The sequence below is a fragment of the Magallana gigas genome, chromosome 5 (assembly GCF_963853765.1).
Source record: "Magallana gigas chromosome 5, xbMagGiga1.1, whole genome shotgun sequence".
Classification (NCBI taxonomy): domain Eukaryota; kingdom Metazoa; phylum Mollusca; class Bivalvia; order Ostreida; family Ostreidae; genus Magallana; species Magallana gigas.
Genome location: NC_088857.1, coordinates 57,118,904 through 57,139,654, shown reverse-complemented (window position 1 = coordinate 57,139,654; position 20,751 = coordinate 57,118,904). Strand labels below are relative to the sequence as shown.

The 20,751-nt window shown below is 31.9% G+C and overlaps 1 protein-coding gene across 1 annotated transcript in view; it reads right to left on the bottom strand.

The window, feature by feature from the left end:
- The window catches only part of LOC117691117 (sterile alpha motif domain-containing protein 9-like), a 102,529-nt gene extending 83,078 nt beyond the window's left edge, over positions 1-19,451 (bottom strand). Inside the window, exon 1 of the mRNA XM_066083807.1 lies at positions 19,320-19,451. The gene's annotated coding sequence lies outside the window, so the exon portion shown is untranslated. The remainder of the gene's footprint in view (positions 1-19,319) is intronic.
- Positions 19,452-20,751: the final 1,300 nt, after the last annotated feature.

Here is a 20,751-nt window from a genome sequence, read left to right as displayed (position 1 = left end):
TTAAGGGTCATTTTGTCCACGCATCTCCTCCAAAACTAATCAAGATAGAAGCTTGAAATTTTCAGGGATTGTAGATGAATGTATGTAGATGTACCACCATGCTTCCAATTATAAAAATTGCTCAAGGCCTTGAAGCTCGCCTGGACCTGAAAATTAGCACCATATTTTTCCACGAAATTTTTGCACATTTTCTGTAATACCTTTCGATGTGCACATAATTTGTTAAAACATGTAATTCAAAAGTTGTTTTAATTTTCACGAGCTTTCCTTTGATATCAAGAAAAAGGGGCTGATCCCTCAAATTAGGGGCCAAGGGGGCTCTAAAGTCTTCTTACCATAACTCTTTACTGAACAATAATTTGTTATTAATTATATAAGCAAAAATGTTCATTGTACAGCTGTTTATCTATACAGTATCATACTTAAGTCATATGTTACGTAATAAGGGGTTTCAAGGGGCCAGAAGTTCAAAACTTTGATCAATAATATCTGAAAAAGGAGAAATATTTTTAAAAGCAATGTAGAACAAAAGTTGCTTAAAATGGTGTTCTTGTCAATATGCTACCTTAAATGTTTTTGTTTATGACCCCATTTAGGTGTTAAAGGGTCGGCCCCTAAAACACATTCGCACAGATATCTCAAGAACGGTTAACATTTCATTAACACTTTTTGAACAAAATATGTTTAAATTTGCAAGACCTTAAATTTGATATCAAGAATAATGGGCTGGCCTCTCAAATTAGGGGCCAAAAGGGCTCTCATGTCTTATTACAATAACTCTTTACTGAACAATATTTTGTTATTATTTATAGAAGCAAAAATGTTCATTGTACAGTTGTTCAACTATACAGTACCATACCTCAGTACCATACCTAAGTCATATATTACGTAACTAGGGTTTTCAAGGGGCCAGAACTCAAAACTATGATCATTTATATCTAAAAAAGGAGAAATATTTTAAAAAGCAAGGTAAAACAAAAGTTGTTCAAAATAATGTTCTAAACAATATTAAACCAAAAATTTTGTTGTAAGTGGCCCCGGTAAGGGGTTAAAGGGTCGGCCCCTAAAACACATTTGTACATATATCTCGAGAACGGTTTACAATTCATGAACACTTGTAGAACAAAATATGTTTATATTAGCGAGACCTTTTATTTGATATCAAGAAAAAGGAGCTGGCCCCACAAATTAGGGGGTACAAGGGTTACTAAGTTTTTTTATGATAACTCTTTTCTGACCAATAATTTGATATTTATTATAAAGCAACAAAGCAGCTTTTAATAAGCTGAATTTAAAACTGAAATCCGTATTAAAATCAGACGATGCATTACAGAGATATTGGGGTTTAAAAATAGATTTTTCCGGAAATTTTGTTTCCGCGTCCTTGGTTTAAAAAATAGCGTAATGTTTATAGTAAAATTAACTCGTACCAAAAATAATTGTTAAGTCGTACTTAAACGCATTCAGATTTTTTTGTTAAGTCGTTCTTGAAATCAAAAAGGTTTTTGTTAAATCGTATTTAAAGTCATTCGGGTTTGTTAAGTCGTACCAAGTAAATTCGATTTTTTTCATCTTCTTATTTTAGTTACTCTTGTTATTGGTTTGAGAGCTCTGCTTCTTACAGGAACTTCCAGCTTTACTTCTGACATTAACCGAAGACCCACTCGTTGCTATGCAACGAGCTTTGCTCTAGTTCTTTTTATTTTTTTTTCTGACTCCTTTTCGGCTTTATAACTCAAAAAGTTTACAACCTATTTTAATGAAACTTTCAGAGATTATGTGCAATTATAATACCTCAAAGTTTGTGAAGTTTCTTTGAAAATGTCACTTCCGGTTCAACGTTACGTCATTTTAAAAATTTTAAAAAAGTCATTTTGTCCGCGGCGTTTCTCAAAAACGCTTTAAGATAGAGGCTTGAAATTTTCAATGCTTATGACTTGGTCGATTTACCTCTGTAATAAGGCTCGAAATGAAAATCGGTTACTTCCGGTCGAAAGTGGAAGTGAAACAAATTTTTCGAAAAGTTAAATTTTCTGATCAAATAAAAAAATATGAGTTTTGTAGAGCTTATTAAGCTGAATCTAACACTGAAAGCCGTTTTAAAATCGGACGATGCATTACAGAGATATCGGGGTTTTAAAATTGATTTTTCCGGAAATTTTGATTCCGCGTCCTTGGTTTTAAAAAATAGCGTAATGTTCAAAGTAAAATTAACTCGTACCAAAAATAATTGTTAAGTCGTACTTGAACACATTCGGATTTTTTTTTGGTTAAGTCGTTCTTGAAATCGGTAAGGTTTTTGTTAAGTCGTACTTAAAATCATTCGTATTTTGTTAAGTCGTACCAGGAATATTCGATTTTTTTCATCTTTTTAATTCAGTTACTCTTGTTATTGGTTTAAGAGCTCTGCTTCTTATAGGAACTTCCAGCTTTACTTCCAACATAAACGGAAGACCCACTCGTTGCTTTGCAAGTCGTACTTGAACACATTCAGATTTTTTTTGTTCAGTCGTTCTTGAAATCAGAAAGGTTTTTGTTAAGTCGTACTTAAAATCATTCGGATTTTGTTAAGTCGTACCAGGAATAATTCGATTTTTTCATCTTTTTATTTTAGTTACTTTTGTTATTGGTTCAAGAGCTCTGCTTCTTACAGGAACTTCCAACTTTACTTCAGACATTAACGGAAGACCCAGTCGTTGCTTTGGAACGAGCTTCCAATTATGAAAATCGCTCAAGGCCTTGAAGCTCGCCTAAACCTGAAAATTAGCACCAAATTTGTTCACGAAATTTTTGCGCAATTTCTGTAATACCTTTCGATGTGTACATATTTTGTGAAAACATGTAATGCAAAAGTTGTTTTAATTTTCAAGGGCTTTCATTTGATATCAAAAAAAGGGGTTGACCCCTCAAATAAGGGGCCAAGAGGGCTCTAAAGTCTTCTTACAATAACTCTTTACTGAACAATAATGTGCTATTAGTTATAGAAGCAAAAATGTTTATTGTACAGCTGTTTATCTATACAGTACCATATTTAAGCCATATGTTACGTAAATAGAGGGCTTCAAGGGGCCAGAAGTTCAAAATTTTGATCATTAATATCTTAAAAAGGAGAAATATTTTTAAACGCAATGTAGAACAAAAGTTGCTCTAAATAATGTTTTGTACAATATGCAACTTTAAATGTTTTTGTTTATGACCCCATCTAGGATTTAGGGTCGGCCCCTAAAACACATTTGTACAGATATCTCAAGAACCGTTAACATTTCGTGAAAACTTGTATAACAAAATATGATTATATTTTCAAGACCTTTCATTTGATATCAAGAAAAAGGGGCTGGTCCCTCTGATTAGGGGCCAAGAGGGCTCTAATGTCTTCTTACAATAACTTTTTACTGAACAATAATTTGTTATTAATTATAGAAGCAAAAATGTTCATTGTGCAGCTGTTTATCTATACAGTACCATACTTAAGTCATATATTACGTAATTAGGGGTTTAAAGGGGCCAGAATTCAAAACTTTGATCATTAATATCTGAAAAAGGATAAATATTTTGAAAAGCAATGTAGAACAAAAATTGTTCAAAATAATGCTTTAAACAATATGATACCAACAATTTTGTTGTTAGTGGCCCCGGTAAGGGGTTAAAGGGTCGGCCCCTAAAACACAGTTGTTTAGATATCTCGAGAACGGTTTACAGTTCGTGAACTCTTGTAGAACAAAATATGTTTATATTAACGAGAACTTTTATTTGATATCAAGAAAAAGGGGCTGACCCCTCAAATTAGGATTCAGGAGGGCTACTAAGTCTTTTTATAATAACTCTTTTATGACCAATAATTTGATATTAATCATGAAGCAGCATGATTGAGCTTATTAAGCTTAATTTAAAACTGAAATCCGTTTTAAAATCGGACGATGCACTACAGAGAAATCGGGGTTTAAAAATTGAGTTTTCCGGAAATTTTGATGCCGCGTTCTTGGTTTAAAAAATAGTGCAAAATTCACACTGAAAATAACTTCTACTGAAAATAATTCGTACTGATCATGAAACTATATAAAAACATTAAATTATATGCATATTGTAGAGTTTCCAAAGCTTAATACAAAGCTTTAAAATCGGATGATGTATTGCAGAGATATCGGGGTTTAAATATTGATTTTTCCGGAAATTTTAATTCCGTGTTATTGGTTTAAAAAATAGTGCAAAATTCACACTGAAAGTAACTCCTGCTTAAAACCATTCGCACAGGTCATAAAACCAAACTCCTTTTTTTTTAATGTTAATCAGAGTGTTTACCGAAACAATTTCGTTATTTTGATCGATAATTACGTTGTTTTTTTTTTGTTTTTTTTTTGTTTTTTTTTTTATTTTTTATTTTCAAATTTTTATAGTATATAGACAGACAGACAGAACACCCCTTTCTCACAGACTCTCACACACAGCAAGTTGGTACAGTGAATTTGTATACCTATAAATATTTAAAGATACATACAGTACAAATTATCTAAAGAAAAAGAAGAAGATTAATATCTACATCATCATTGATGTGTTAATTAAATATTTGTACTGGAAAGAGACAACTCCATGGTGACCATCTCTTAGTAAAGTCTACAGTAGTAAATAGTTTCCTTTCAGTATTGTAATAGGTTTGTAAATAGGACATTAACATTTCAAAACATATCTTTATATCTTTTCTCGACCTTTGAAAAATAAATTTTTTTACTAATATAATAATCAAATTAACTACATGATCCATATCTGGATCACCTAATAGTACACTCTGGATATCAAATGTTATTCTCTTGCCAGATCTATTAAAAATATAGTCTGACAATTTTGTCCAGAGATTAAAGATTAGTGGGCATTGGTAGAATAAGTGCTTAAAAGTTTCAGGTTCCAACATACATATTGCACATAAGTTATTGTTTTTTATCTTAGAAAGATACAAAAATTTATTTATACCTAAAATTCTATGAATTATTCTGTAATTAAACCATACCAGTTCTGTATCTTTTGTGATTAACTTAGAGTTGCAATATATGAGGTTCCAATTAAAGTCTGGTTCGAGATTTAAGTCAATTTCCCACTTAGACTCACATATTGGCCTATGCTGTAGTTTTGAGATAAAAAAGTCATATAATGTTCTTGAGCCTTTTTTATCTTTACACAGAATTATTATAGATTCTAACTGGTACGGTTTTACTACTGATTCATGTGAAAATTGCCTGATACTGGGCCAGGAGCTTAATATAGCCTTTTTTAAGCCTTCATATTTAGTAAATGGTAGCTTCACTAGGTAATCATTGGTTATTTGTTCATAACTAATAAAATTCCCCTGCTTATCCAGCAGATCATATAAAATATAAAAACCCTTTTCATATAAAGACTTATAAAAAATATAGTTATTTTGCACACTGATCTTCTCATTAAACCAAAGTGGTTCTAATAATATATCATGTTCACATTTTGGCTCTATAGAATCCAGAAAATCAGCAAAGTAAGAAAGAGTTTCTTTCCAAAATAGATTTGTTGTTGAATTAGCTTTTTGTTTAGAGTACTTTGATCCAAATTGTATGAGATGAGCAGTGTTACAATTAATTACGTTGTTAGTTTTTATTATAGTCTTATTAGTCTTAATCGAAATAATTATCGTACGATTCCCCATGTCAACCCGCCATGTTTTGACTGCGACCAACAACTGATAGCGGTTTGTCTACATTTTTAAAAGAAGCATGGCCTGCAAGACATCGATAGTGGAAATTTCAGCACAACTAACGTATGACAGATTATAAAGGTATGTTTCAATACAGGATATGTCGTATTGACTTTTTCTTTTCAAAGTATTTGCACTTTTCAATCTAATGCGAGATTCCTCTGACTCTAACCTCCGCTTTTGAAGTACGTCACAATATAAAAGCGGGCGTTAGAGTAAGAGGAATCTCGGAATATTATATGTCCAGTGTATTTTCACGGGTATGTTTTGCACACCATCTTTTGAATTTCTATTAATTATTATGTATATGTATGTCTTACTTTGTATTGAACAACACACCGCACACTGTAAAACAGTTCATTTTAAAGCGGCGGGAGTCTTAAGGTACACAAGAATAGAATGTTTGTTTGCATGATGATAACTTTGCCCTAAATATTTAAATATAGCAGATCTTTGCCATATCGCCTTCACTTAATTTATAAATTAAAAAACTCAGGCTTGTGTTTAATTAAATAAATATATTTGACATAGTAAATATTCAATCTAATTAAAATTAGACCTTTTGTCTCGCTCTCTGTTATATATGGTTATTGCTCGTGTAACGAGCATGTAAAACAGAGTGCGAGATGAAAAGTCTCAAATTTCTTATTATATCAAGCTCGGTCAACGTTCCATGATATCTATTAAACAGTTTTCTCAAGATATAAGTATTTCACAGAATCATTGTAATTTGAGAGATTAGTTTATCTTTTATACATATTGATTCATTTTAGGTAAGCTTTACATGCATATCACATCTACATAGTATGTAAATAATTTTACTGCATGTGCCTTAGATCTCTCTCTCTCTCTCTCTCTCTCTCTCTCTCTCTCTCTCTCTCAAATTTTTAATCATGGCAAAGTGTCAGAGGGCAACTTAATTTTGTGACAAATTCATAAGAAAAAAAAAACCTCGCTAAATTTATTCGCAAAAAATCCCAGTAGAATTGACAAAACATGGTATACATGTAGCAGAAGCTTATACTTTGACGCTGTTCGGATTGGTAATACATGTATTCCTTTGTAGTTTATGAATTGAAATATTGCTGTTGCACTACACGTAAAACAAACTCTCTCTCTCTCGCTCTTGCTCTCGTTCTCTCTCATTCTGATATGTCTATACCCAAGAAATTTTTTTAATGTTATGATATTATGACTTGATATGCACATTTTTGTTTTTGTACTGCCTAAATGTTAATGTCATGTATTTGGATATGTCATACTTATAACACTGCATGGTCAGTGTATTTTTTCCAAAAACATTATGTATGTGTTAATGTAAGCATAGCTATTACAAGTACATGTATGTTAACTCAGCTAATTTTTTTTTTATTTCAGCTCAAAACGGACTCTTGTTACCACATTGCTTTTACCTGTTGATTCGTGTGGTTTCAGCTCTTGAGGTTAACCTGTCACCTCTACCCACATGCATATTCCTTGTGTTCTACAGACTATCTACTGGTATTTCAAATTAAAACGGATAATGCATGAACAATAATGGAACTTTAGGAAAGCATCATGCCCTATTGTGGTTTGTTCATGTTTGATAAGAAATTATGAAAAACAAAATTAAGGCTGTTTAAAGAAATATGATTGTTGTGAAAATTTGTTTTTCAATAAAAGTATGCAATTAAACTTCCTTCATTTTTTATTTCATAAAGATATTTAGATGTGTTTACATAATTGAAAAATCATCCAACTATTTCCAATTGTCTCCATTAAGATTACATGAAGGATATGTAAATGTACACTTGACTTTTGAATAACACCTGCAATGATAATTACTTTTGAAATTAGCAAGTAACAATCTCTTTTCACCCTTTTAAGATATATATGCATAAAAAAAGTAGAAAAAAGCATGTCAAATTTGAACATTTTTAATGGAATTCTCCTCCGCCTCCAGCTACCCGGGTGTGTTTGAATTTAATTTTATTTAAGGCAGATGTTGAACTTGTTGATCTTACTGTTTTAGCATGGTTAAAAAGAGACAAGAAACCAGAATAGATTAGATATTTAATAAATATGATTGTTAGCTTACTTTTTTCATGGAAAAAAGAAATCACATGCAGGAATACTTGTCTATTTAATTATTAAAATGCTACAAATCATTCAAGAAACATAAAAGATCAAATTTTAGTATCATTGATGATTGTTTTCAAATATGTGTGAGAAATGACTCATAGAAATTCCACAAGTTTCATAAAATTGGGTTAAAGATTTCAAACCATGACTTTTTATGAAAATCAAAAGATAGGGGTGGGTATACATCTAAGGGCATTTCTAAGTTATGTGATGCTTTTATCAAGATAATATCATGTAGATGTATGTTGTATTGAATAAGGTTTCTTTTTAAAGGTGGTTGAACAACAATTGACTCTAAAAGGTCAGGTAAAGATGTTTTACTATGGAGAACCCTGTAAATCTGTGTTGAGTAAAAGAAATTGGAAATGGTGGGTTCACTTAAATGGCCAGATGTTTATTAAACCTCAATGGAATTGTCAATATATGGTATACTTTTTTCTCAGAATTGCATTAGCTTTCTTATTCTAAGACAAGACATCTGTTCATAAAATGTACTAAGTTAAAGGTAGCAAAGATTCGGATAAAGTACCCGTTAATATTTTTGTAAAATTAAAGTACATCACTACACCTAGACTTATACTTTTTAAGACACTACGTCACAAGATGGCGATTTGAACTCTTCATATCATTCGATTGGGTTGTATATCGTCATAGCTCAGTGGTTAAAGTATTGGGTTTCTAAACCGTTCGAATTCGAGTCCGCCTGAAGCTTTTGTTACTGTTTATTGAATCAAATTTTTGAAAATGTAATTGTTCATCCAAAATTGCACATTTTTTGCCTATTTGACTTAAACACTTCTTATCAATTATGATATCTATCATAATCAAGTAATTTTCTGCTGATTTGAGAAAATATTTCAAGGTGTTTTGAGCCACCTTAAGAGATGCTGTACTTGAAGGCTTATGAGTGTTGCTAAGATTCATAAAATGAATTTTAATTTTTATGAAAATATATAAGCGAGGTTAAAGCGGATGCTATGGGGAAAACTCAACCTGCGCACGAGCTAGCCTGGTTCCTGTGCGTAATGGGTAGCTCAGGGAACCAGGCCAGCGTTTATCTGAATCGGGATCGGGATACCATGCCATATGCACACATAAGTTCAAGGGCGCTGTAATTGTCAAGTTGTCGGTAAACAGTACAGAAACAAAGTATTCCGTTTAAAGAAATGATCGGCATATGATATGAACTGCCAGTATTAAGAAATAAGTTAATGTTATGCCGAAACTACAATAGGTATCAAATAGCATAATGTGCAATGTTTTGTTGTTTTCCGAATACACATGTATAGCTTAACTTTACTTTTACAGTAGGCGAGGCTAAAGTACTTCCCGATTAGAAATTGTTAAGCATTTAAGTAGGATTGAATAATTATGTGACTGTATATAATAGATGATTGAATAATTGTGTCACTGTATTAAAGTTAATCTCAAGAAAAGTGGATCAAAATATGAAATTAACATACACAAAGCTATCACTGCATATAGTTAACAAAGTAGTGCGATGCGTAATATGTGTGCAAGTAGTAGATTTCGCCGAATGCCTGATACTATACATGCAATCTTCATTAATATAGATCATAATTATTTTAGAAATATGAACCCTTTACACTCTGAGATAAAAAGTCAGGGCCTAAATATACGTAATACAACGTACAAATTTAGTGGTTAAAAGTAGTCGGTGGAAACTTTGGTAATCTTAAGGCTTTCACATTTTCGTTGGAAACACATGCATATGGTCCACGTATTGCAGTCCTTTTTTAAAGGACAGCAACTTGTGATTATCATTAGAGGGATCTCCCTTGTTGGAATTGGTATGCAATATGAAGATCCCTTATGTTTAATATGTACATGAGAATTGAATGGTGAAACTTGTGGCTAAGACTGTTGTGTTGACTTTACACTGTGAAATTGCAGGTTACAAATGGGAGGTTATATAACTCGAAATTTATGTGGATGGGACATTATATACCTATTTACTGGGTATGAGGATGATAGCAAGTTTATTTTCCTCCAAGACAGCCACTATTTCATGGGACAAAGCCAAGAAAAATAGTTGCTGTTGAGGGGGACAATAACCTTTATGTCATCCTCACACAACACAACAGTCTTGGTCTGTCTTTCTGTCAGTAAATAGCTAATTAATTATTATCCTGAAGAAAACTTTATTTGTTGGCGATGCAGAATTTCTTGATGATAAACAATTTAGAATTATCAGACTTTGAATTTAATGCTGTGATCGGATTATATCAGAGGTGTTCCGAATTTAAAAAAGAGGGATATCGTATGCTGCCGGTGAATACTTTCGTTGACTATTCACCATGGACCAGGGTTGTCTCTAAAAATTGAAGTAGAAGGAAGAAATAAAAAAGTAGAAGGGGGGTGTCAGGGTGTCTTGCTTATAGCTATGTTGTGTTGAAATGCAATAATAGCCGGGTAATTAAGGCATTATAGGCGGGGGAATTCCCCGCCTCCGGGGTCTTAGAGACAACCCTGATGGACAGATAGCATAGAAACTATTTCACAGTTAGATGGAATAGCATGTTTATTCATTGTAATTTTACATAGGAAATACTCACAGAAATATAATAAACTTTACATTGGTAAGTTTCTGACATTTGATGGTGCAACAAGCACACAGTTTGGAAGGTCAAAGGTGACATCTTTTGTTTCTGACTCCTTTTCGGCTTTATAACTCAAAAAGTTTATAACCGATTGAGATGAAACTTTCAGAGGTTATGTGCAACTATTATGCCTCTAAGATCTAAAAGTTTCTTTGAAAACGTCTTTTACGTTCTTACGTTACGTCATTTATAAAAAAAATTTTAAAAAGTCATTTTGTCCGTGGCGTTTCTAAAAACGCTTTAAGATAAAGGCTTGAAATTTTCAGTGGTTATGATTTTGTCGATTTACCTCTGTACTAAGGCTCGAAATGAAATTTTTTTTATCAAATCAGAAATGAATATCTGTTTTGTAGAGCTTATTAAGCTGAATCTTACACAGAAGGCTGTTTTAAAATCGGACGATGCATTACAGAGATATCGGGGTTTAAAAATTGATTTTTCCGGAAATTTTCTTTCCGCGTCCTTGGTTTAAAAAAATAGCGTAATGTTCAAAGTAAAATTAACTCGTACCAAAAATAATTGTTAAGTCGTACTTTAACACATCCGGATTTTGTTAAGTCGTACCAGGAATAATTCGATTTTTTTCATTTTTTTATTTTAGTTATTCTTGTTATTGGTTTAAGAGCTCAGCTTCTTACAGGAACTTCCAGCTTTACTTCTGACATTAACGGAACACCCACTCGTTGCTTTGCAACGAGCTTTGCTCTAGTTATTATTCTTAACATTCTTTTTCTGCCTTCTTTAAAGCTTTAAAACTATTCGTCCGATTTGCACAAAATTTTCCGGACTTATAGGACATCGGAGGGGATAAATGTTTTTAGTTAAATTTTTGGCTGACGTCACTTCTGGTTTAAGATATAGACGATTTTATGAATTTTTAAGGGTCATTTTGTCCACGCATCTCCTCCGAAACTAATCAAGGTAGAAGCTTAAAATTTTTAGGGGTTGTAGATGAATGTTTGTAGATGTACCCCCATGCTTTCAATTATGAAAATTGCTCAAGGCCTTGAAGCTCGCCTGAACCTGAAAATTAGCACCAAATTTGTTCACGAAATTTTTGCACATTTTCTGTAATACCTTTCGATGTGTACATATTTTGTTAAAACATCTAATGCAAAAGTTGTTTCAAATTACAAGGGCTTTCTTTTGATATCAAGAAAAAGGGGCTGACCCCTCAAAGTAGGGGCCAAGAGGGCTCTAAAGTCTTCTTACAATAACTCTTTACTGAACAATAATTTGTTATTAGTTATAGAAGCAAAAATGTTCATTGTACAGCTGTTTATCTATACAGTACCATATTTAAGCCATATCTTACGTAATTAGGGGCTTCAAGGGGCCAGAAGTTCAACACTTTGATCATTAATATCTGAAAAAGGGAAACTAATTTTAAAAGCAATGTAGCACAAAAGTTGCTCAAAATAATATTCTGTTCAATATGCAACCTTAAATGTTTTTGTTTATGACCCCATTTAGGAGTTAAAGGGTCGGCCCCTAAAACACATTTGTACAGATATCTCAAGAACCGTTAGCATTTCGTGAACACTTGTAAAACAAAATATGTTTATATTATCGAGACATTTCATTTGATATCAATAAATTCGGGGCCAAGAGGGCTCCAATGTCTTCTTACAATAACTCTTTACTGAACAATAATTTGTTATTAATTATAGAAGCAGAAATGTTCATTGTACAGCTGTTTATCTATACAGTACCATACCTAAGTCATATATTACGTAATTAGGGGTTTCAAGGGGCCAGAATTCAAAACTTTGATCATTAATATCTGAAAAAGGATAAATATTTTGAAAAGCAGGTAGAACAAAAATTGTTCAAAATAATGTTTGTAACAATATGATGCAAACAAATTTGTTGTTAGTGGCCCCGGTAAGGGGTTAAAGGTTCAGCCCCTAAAACACAGTTCTTTAGATATCTCGAGAACGGTTTACAATTCGTGAACACTTGTAGAACAAAATATGTTTATATTAACGAGACCTTTTATTTGATATCAAGAAAAAGGGGCTGACCCCTCAAATTAGGGGTCAGGAGGGCTACTAAGTCTTTTTATAATAACTCTTTTCTGACCAATAATTTGATATTAATCATAAACCAGCAAAGCAGCTTTTATTAAGCTGAATATAACACTAAAAGCCGTTTTATCTCGAGAACGAATACCAATTCGTGAATACATGTTGAACAAGATATGTTTATATTTGCGAGACCTTTTATTTGATATAAAGAAGAAGGGCTGGCCCCTCAATTTAGGGGCTAAAAAGGCTACAAAGTCTTTTTATAATAATTCTTTTTAAAGCGATAATTTGATATTCATCATTGAGCAAAAACAAAGAACTTTTAAAGCTTAATCTAACGTTTAAATTTGTTTTAAAATCGGACGATGCACTACAGAGACATTAGGGTTTAAAATTTGATTTTTTCGGAAATTTTGGTTCTGCGTTCTTGGTTAAAAAAATAGCGCAAATTTAAATGTTAAATTAACTCGTCCCAAAAATAATTGTTAAGTCGTACTTGAACACATACGGATTTTTTTTGTCAAGACGTTCTTGAAATCGGACAGGTTTTTGTTAAGTCGTACTTAAAATCATTTAGATTTTGTTAAGTCGTACCAAGAATTATTCGATTTATGTTCCTATTGGTTTAGTTACTCTTGTTATTGGTTTAAGAGCTCTGCTTCTTACAGGTACTTCTAGCTTTACTCTCGACACCTACGGAAGACCCACTCGTTGCTTTGCAACGAGCTTTGCTCTAGTTATTTTTTTTTGCCCATACACATTTTGTGCACGCGAGTTGTCGGAAATGGCTCAGCCGGTTTTCATGAAACTTTTAGATCTGATAGATATTTATCTGACCGTATTGGAAATTTTTTATTTCCGTTTCAGAGATATTGACGTTTTAGCGATTTTAGAGGGTCTGCTTGTCTGTCGTACTCCTCCTAAATGACAAAAGATATCAAATTCAAAAGTTCACGAATTGTAGACGAATAATTGTAGTTTTGTCTACAGTGAATTATTTATGTCTGGCACAAAAGGCACCGAATCTCGCCTGGACCCGAAAATTGGGATGTAAAAAATGTAGTGATTTTTCTTGGTTTTCCTTATATATCTTTTTTTTCGAAAATATTGTGTTAAGACATGTAGAACAATGAAAATTTATTTTTAAAAGATCTCTCAGTGGACATCAAGAAAAAGGGGCTTGCCCCTCAATTTAGGGGGCAAAACGTCTCTGAAGTCTTTCTTCCATAGCACTTTACTGAGAAACATTTTGTAATATATTTAAGAAGAAAGAATGTTCATCTTACACATATAAAACTAAACATTATAAAAATGTTATCATGCGTTACGTAATTAGGGGTTTTAAGGGGTCAGAAGTCCAAAACTTAATCAATTATAATCAATAAGGACAAATATTTTAAGAAGCAATATAGAATAAAAGATGCTTTGAATGATGTTTTAAACAATATTCAATTATAAAAAAAACTCCGTTATCTGGCCCCAATAAGGAGATAAGGGGTCAGCCCCTAAAATGTCCTATCCCAGATAGCTCAAAAAACGGTAACGAATATCTAAACGCTATAAAATATGTTTAATATCAAAAGACCTTTCATATGATGTCAGGAAAAAGGGGCTGGCCCTTTATTTAAGGGGCCAAAGGGGCTCTAAAGTCTTTCTTTCATAGCACTTTACTGAGAAATATTTTGTAATATGTTTAAGGAGCAAAAATGTTCATCTTACACATATTAAACTATACATTATAAAAACTTTACCATGCGTTACGTAATTAGGGGTTTTAAGGGGCTAGAAGTCCAAAACTTCGATCAATTGTATCTCAAAAAGGACAAATATTTTGAAAAGCAATATGGAATAATAAATGCTTAGAATGATGCTCTAGTCAATATTCAACCATCGAAATTTTGTCATATGGCCCCAATAAGGAGATAAGGGGCCAGCCCCTAAAACAGTCTTTACAAAAGACCGGTAACAAATTTTCAAACACTTGTTGAACAAAATATGTTTAATATGAAAAGACCTTTCATTTGATATCAAGAAAAAAGGGCTAGTCCCTCAAATTAGGGGCCAAAGAGCTCTAAAGCATTTAATCTATAAAATATTACTGAGAAATACCTTGTTATATGTTTAGGAAGCAAAAATGTTAATCTCACATTATTTAACAATAAATTATAATTATTTTATCATGCGTTCCGTAATTAGGGGTTTTAAGTGACCAGAAATCCAAAACCTTCATAACATAGCCCAAACAGAACAAATATTTTAAAAGGCATTATTTTGAAAATCGATATAGAATAAAAAATGCTGAGATTGATATTCCTAACAATATTCAACCATCAAAAGTTTTTTATGTTGCCCCGATAAGGAGATAAAGGTTCAAATATCAAAGTCAAGGTCATATTACCTTCAAAAAATCACACGGAAGACCTCCTCGTTGCTCGCAACGAGATCATGTCTAGTTATTATTTTTTTTCTTCCGATTTTTGTGCACGCGATTTCTCAGCAACGACTCGGTCGATCACCATCCAAATGTCAGATGTGATACATATTGATCTGAACTTGATAGCAAATATTTTGCAATAATGACGTCACATCCGTTTTTGCGATATTGACGTTTTAGCGATTTTTATATGGGTATTTTGTCTGCGGCAGTTCTACGAAAGTATAACAGATATTGCGCTCAAATTTCTACAGTTGGTAGAGGAAAGATTGAAGTTTTGCATGGTTGTTGTTTTATATGTCTAGCACTACATGCGCCAAAGCTCGGTAGGGCTCGAAAGTTGAGATAAGAAAAGCGTCGTTAATTTTTGTCCTTTTCTTCTTTTATCTCTTTTCTGAAAATATTTTGTTAAAACATGTAATGTAAAATTAGTTTGAATATACAAGACCTTTTAGCTGATATCCGAAAAAGGGGCTGGTCCCTCAAATTAGGAACCTAGAGGACTCTAAAGTCATTTGCCCATAGCTCTTCACCGAGGGATATCTTGTAATAGATTATAGAAGCAAATATGTTCATCTTACAGTTATAAAGCCCAACAGTATAATGCTTTTCTCATATGTTACGTAATTAGGGGTTTTTAGGGGTCAAAAGTTCAAAACTTTGATCACCTATATCTCAAAAAGGAAAAATATTTTGAAATGCAATATAAAACAAAAAATTCCTCAAAATGATGTACTTAACACCATGCAACTTTCAAAATTTGGTTCAGCGACCCCAATAAGTAGATAAGGGAAAGTATGTAGTCAGTAATAATATCGTGCAATACTTTAACCATTCCTTTTATTGTTTCTAACAAACATAGTGTTAAACTGTTAAATAGTGTCAAGCACTGTGTTGTAAATTTAATCGACAGAGTTTTTTAAATAATAAAATCGGGTTCGTTATCGGGTTGGTCTGTTGATTCGGGGTACAGAAGACGGTACAGAAATGATATTCTGCATAACAGTGCATTGTTTTCACAAATTTCTACAAAGTGGTAGGGGACGTGTTTTGCTTATACATGAATGCTTGTTGTTTTTTTTTGGTTAATTGCTCTAGTCTCATATTAATACCCCTCCACACACACGTGCAAACACACAAATTTTATTACCGAAAAATTAAAATCTGTTATTATATATGGTATGGAGATTTTTTTTATTTTAATAAATTTTGAGTTGGTTAAAATTCAATTCTGAAAGATTAAAAAAAATCCCCCCTCCCCCCATTGGTAAACAAACCCCAAGATGGAAATTCCAAACACACATCTTTGTCAAGATGGCCTTGATAATCACTCTAAGCACACCTGTTAAAAATTACTTTGCATGTATCATTAAAAAGCAAAACTTAGACAATTGGTGTTGTTTTAACAACTTGACATTTGACAATTATGTGGTCCTGTTTTGATGAGATATAAACCTTGAGTTTTGGTTAATTGGCATCTCAGGTGTTTTACATACTGAGGTTGTGACAGTCATGCTTTATTTATTGCCATTATTCACATTTGTATCAAAGATACCAAAATTCAAAGAAACATTTGTCATAGCAAACAAGGTGTACTAATGTCTACATCCAAAAAGATATGATTAAAATTACGAAGCATGTTGTTGTACTTTATTTCCCAGAATTTTGAAGTTGCAAATCATACATGTATACTATAATGTTTATAATATGTTTGTCAGTCAGATGTTCTATTTTTTTATTTTATTTTTGGTTTTTTTAATAAGCAGAACTCTTCTTAAACCACTGCATGGAATTTATGTGTAGATGTGCATTTTACCATTAAATTCCGAATCCATTATTTTTGTGGGAATTGTAACCATTAACTTACATCTTAGCTCAAATTATTACTATTTAGTAATGGACAGTTTATAAGCGCATCTCCTCTTAGTCCACTGCATGGAATTTAATGATATTTTGAAGGCATTTAGGACACAATACGTAGATGTGCAATTAAATCAAGGAAGATTCAATTCCATTATTTTTTATGAAATTTTGACCTTTTGAACTTAGAATTATGGTTATATACAGAATTGTGCATAGCAATAAACAATTAGTAAGTATGATACAATGAATATATTATTTAGAAAATGTTGATCTTATTATTTTTCAGTAAGTCTCAGCCCTTTTGAACTTAAAAAATGTTCATTCTTTAAAGACAAAGGAATAGATGTGCATATTTTCAGTGAGTTTTTAGCTTTTGATATTTTGTGAGTTATGCCCTTAAATAAAATTCTGTTGTGTATTTAATGCATACCTTTCCATTCAATATGTGTATCATTGTTAAGCAATTGAAGGAGTTCAGGGTATGTACAATTGTTTACCTTGTCTTTCATTTAATTTATTTTCAAAACACACAAATGTTATGATATATGCAATTACTTATATGCAAAGATCTTGACATATTGTTGAATCTTAAATATTTAGGACATTGGCCAGAACATTTCTTGAGCCACACACAGTTTAATGTAGGTTTTTATGATTAACATCTTCTTGAAAAGTTCAATGCTCAGTATATGATATGACTATGGAATTATCAGGTTACAAAAAGGACTCAATATTTAACATAAGAATATTCAAATGAAATTTGTAAAATCTGTTGATACAAGATTAGTTATACTTCATTGTCCATATATTTTGTATATTGCCACATAAAGCTAATTCTATTTTGGCTATTGTTGCTCAGGTGAGCGATATGACCACTAGGCTCTTGTTTTAATAAGTCTTCGTTTTTTAGCTCGTATAAAATGTTCTGTAGGTGCTCCATATGTTCTGAACTAGAAAATGAACTAGCTATGTCTAAAGGTTTCTATGCGTGCCGAAAAAGTTTAAAGTGCTTACAGAGAATGACTCTTAAATAACATTGATTCATGTAAAAAAAAAAATATGTGAAGGAAACTCATGTATTATTGAAGTGATCACATAATGTATGTACATACGTTCCTCACAATTAAAACTTTAACTTCAATTTCACTGTTTATTTCCTTATTTTCAATTCAATTTTTACATGGTTCCATAAAAGTGTGGGGGGGGGGAATCATCTCTATATTAAAACTAAAATTATGACTTTCAGGGCTCCTGGGTCTGGTTTTCGTCTTTTAGGCGCTACCACTTGGTCCAATTGTAAGCATATTATTCTTACAAAGAATATTAACTCGGGATTACGTTTTCGATACAGTTAATTGCAACGTGATCATATCATTTTAACAACACAAGTATCTCTCAGTATTTTTGCCGCTCTACTTGTCTCTCAGACAGAGGACATATTTCGAGACTACTTTTTATAACTGTGATATTATTGATAAATATAATGTCAATTTGTAGACTATATATATAATAAGGTGGTTAAGAGTAGTTATTATCTCCAAAGGGCGATGGTTTTTATTAATCCTCACTTTCACCTTAATAATTTTTATTCTCATAAAAAAAGGAAAAAATGGTTAACATTGGTTTAAGGTACTTCACTACACCGAGACTTATACTTTTTAAGACACTACGTCACAAGTGGCGATTTAAATGTTTTTTAAACTGTTTGTATTAATCGAGTCAGATGTGTATCGTCATAGCTCAGTGGTTAAGGTATCATGCTTGTGAACCGCAGGTCATGAGTTCGAATCCACCTGGGGCTTTTGTTCATGTTTACTGAATGACATTTTTGAAAATATCATTTGTGATCTATAATTGCACATTGTTTGTCTATTTCACATATATACTTTTCATCATTCATGCTATATATCATAATCAAGTAATTTTCTGCCGATTTGAAAAACTATTTCAATGCGTAGTGAGGCACCTTAAAATAGATTAAAAATTTAAACTCGTAGTATTTATTGTAAATAGGAACCAAACACTAGATAATGGTTATAATATTTGAAAATGTTGAGTATTCAGTTTCCTCCCCTCAATATTTATACATATATCTAATCTATTATTCAGATAATTTCGTACATGTATCTGAATACACAATTCCAAAGTTTCCTCAAGATAGTGGTAGGTGTAGATAATGTGGTTCGCATTTTAACAAAACAGTAAATGGTATGAGAAAATATATATAGGAGCTTTAATAATTCTTTTTTAAATATATAATGGTAAGATTTTTGGAAATAATGTTATACTTGTATATAACTGATTATTTAAGATACCAGAATAACAATAGCTATAAAGAGATATGTTTTGACGAAAATAGTAAATGGTATCGGAAAATATGTATAAGAGCATTAATAATTTTTTTTATGTATAACGGTATACCTTTAGTGATAATTGTATACATGTATATTACTGATAATTAAATTTCATAAATAAGAAACCCAAATAACAAAATCTCTATAGAGAAATATCCAATCAAAGAAAAAAAAGGTGCATACCTCACTCAAAAGAAGTATCTTGAAATCCTCGGAATAGATTGATTAGAAATTTTTCTTTCTTTTTTTCTCATTTCCTATCTGCCGTACGCATTTGATATTCATTGTATACTAACCACAAATAAATAATTAAACGATATCAGTCACTAAATATATCTGTCGTATCTTTTATAACATGCACCAGTTTTATTAGTTGTGAAGGTAACACTGATAAGATAACTTCCACAGTATGAACATATGAGCCCTGGGCGTTTCTCCAATTAAAATTAAACCAGTTGTAAGTCTAATATGTTTAGGAAGAATAATTAGTCCAAACTTAGTTTTGAATTAAGTTTATTATAGCGTGATCATATAGTTTTTACAATACAAGTATCCCACAGTCTTTCTGCCACTTTCTCTGTCTCTAAGTTTCCTCTAGTATCATTCTCATTGATCATCTATTAGCATGGGGTAATGTGCATAAAGAGAGAATTTCTCAACTGGTACCATCCTTCATGTAAATTGTAAATAATGACACTACAAATATAGACAATCGAAAATTTGTTCTATAGGCACATGTATTTAACCTAATGGTCACTTATATAGATAGACCCACCTGGGTGTTGACAAAGCCTATGTATTCTTTGTTATCATAATGCAATGACGCATCACCATATATGACCTTTGAGATAATAAAGCGATTAAGTGCAAAGATAATAAATAGTTGTATCTTCAATGGCCAATTGTGTTTGTTATTTTACTCCTAGTGTTTACTTTGATACCCTCAATCTCATAAAAAAAAGACATAAATCTTTTAATATTGGTTTAGAAATGATTAAATGTTCATGTTTAAATGCCATTTCTTATCCCCAAAGTTGCATTGGTTCATTTAAAAGAATAAAAACATTAACTAGACTCTTGTTGCTATAGCAACAAAAAGGTCTTCCGTTCCTCATGTATTAATCTTCACAAAAAATCCAGTTGTCTTGTAAACAGAAAATGGATATAATATATATAAGTTTAGTGTCTTGATCTATCACAGTTTCTGAGATCTTATTTATACTTTGTTTTTAAAAAAGAAGGCTACCTGAGATGTATGAAATTAAAGTTTAAAAAAAAAGTAATGTTGCTTGAACGCTTCGAGTAATAACTGGAAGTGACGTAGGACCAAATGAAACCCGTTAAACACATGTTCAATCAATGTCCATTATCTATATAAGTTTTCTGTCTTGATCTCTCACAATTTCTTAGATCTTTTGGGTACTTTGTTTTTAAAAAAGAAGGCTACTTAAGATATTTGAGATGTCTCACCGGAAGTAGTACTTTTTTTACCATGTGTAGATGACTTTTTGTATTTCTATAGCTAAAATGTTATTTCAATGCTAAATAACCAAAATATTTTTAAAAATATCAAAATTGGGTGTACTTCCTGTGACGACCGGGAGTTACGCCGGAT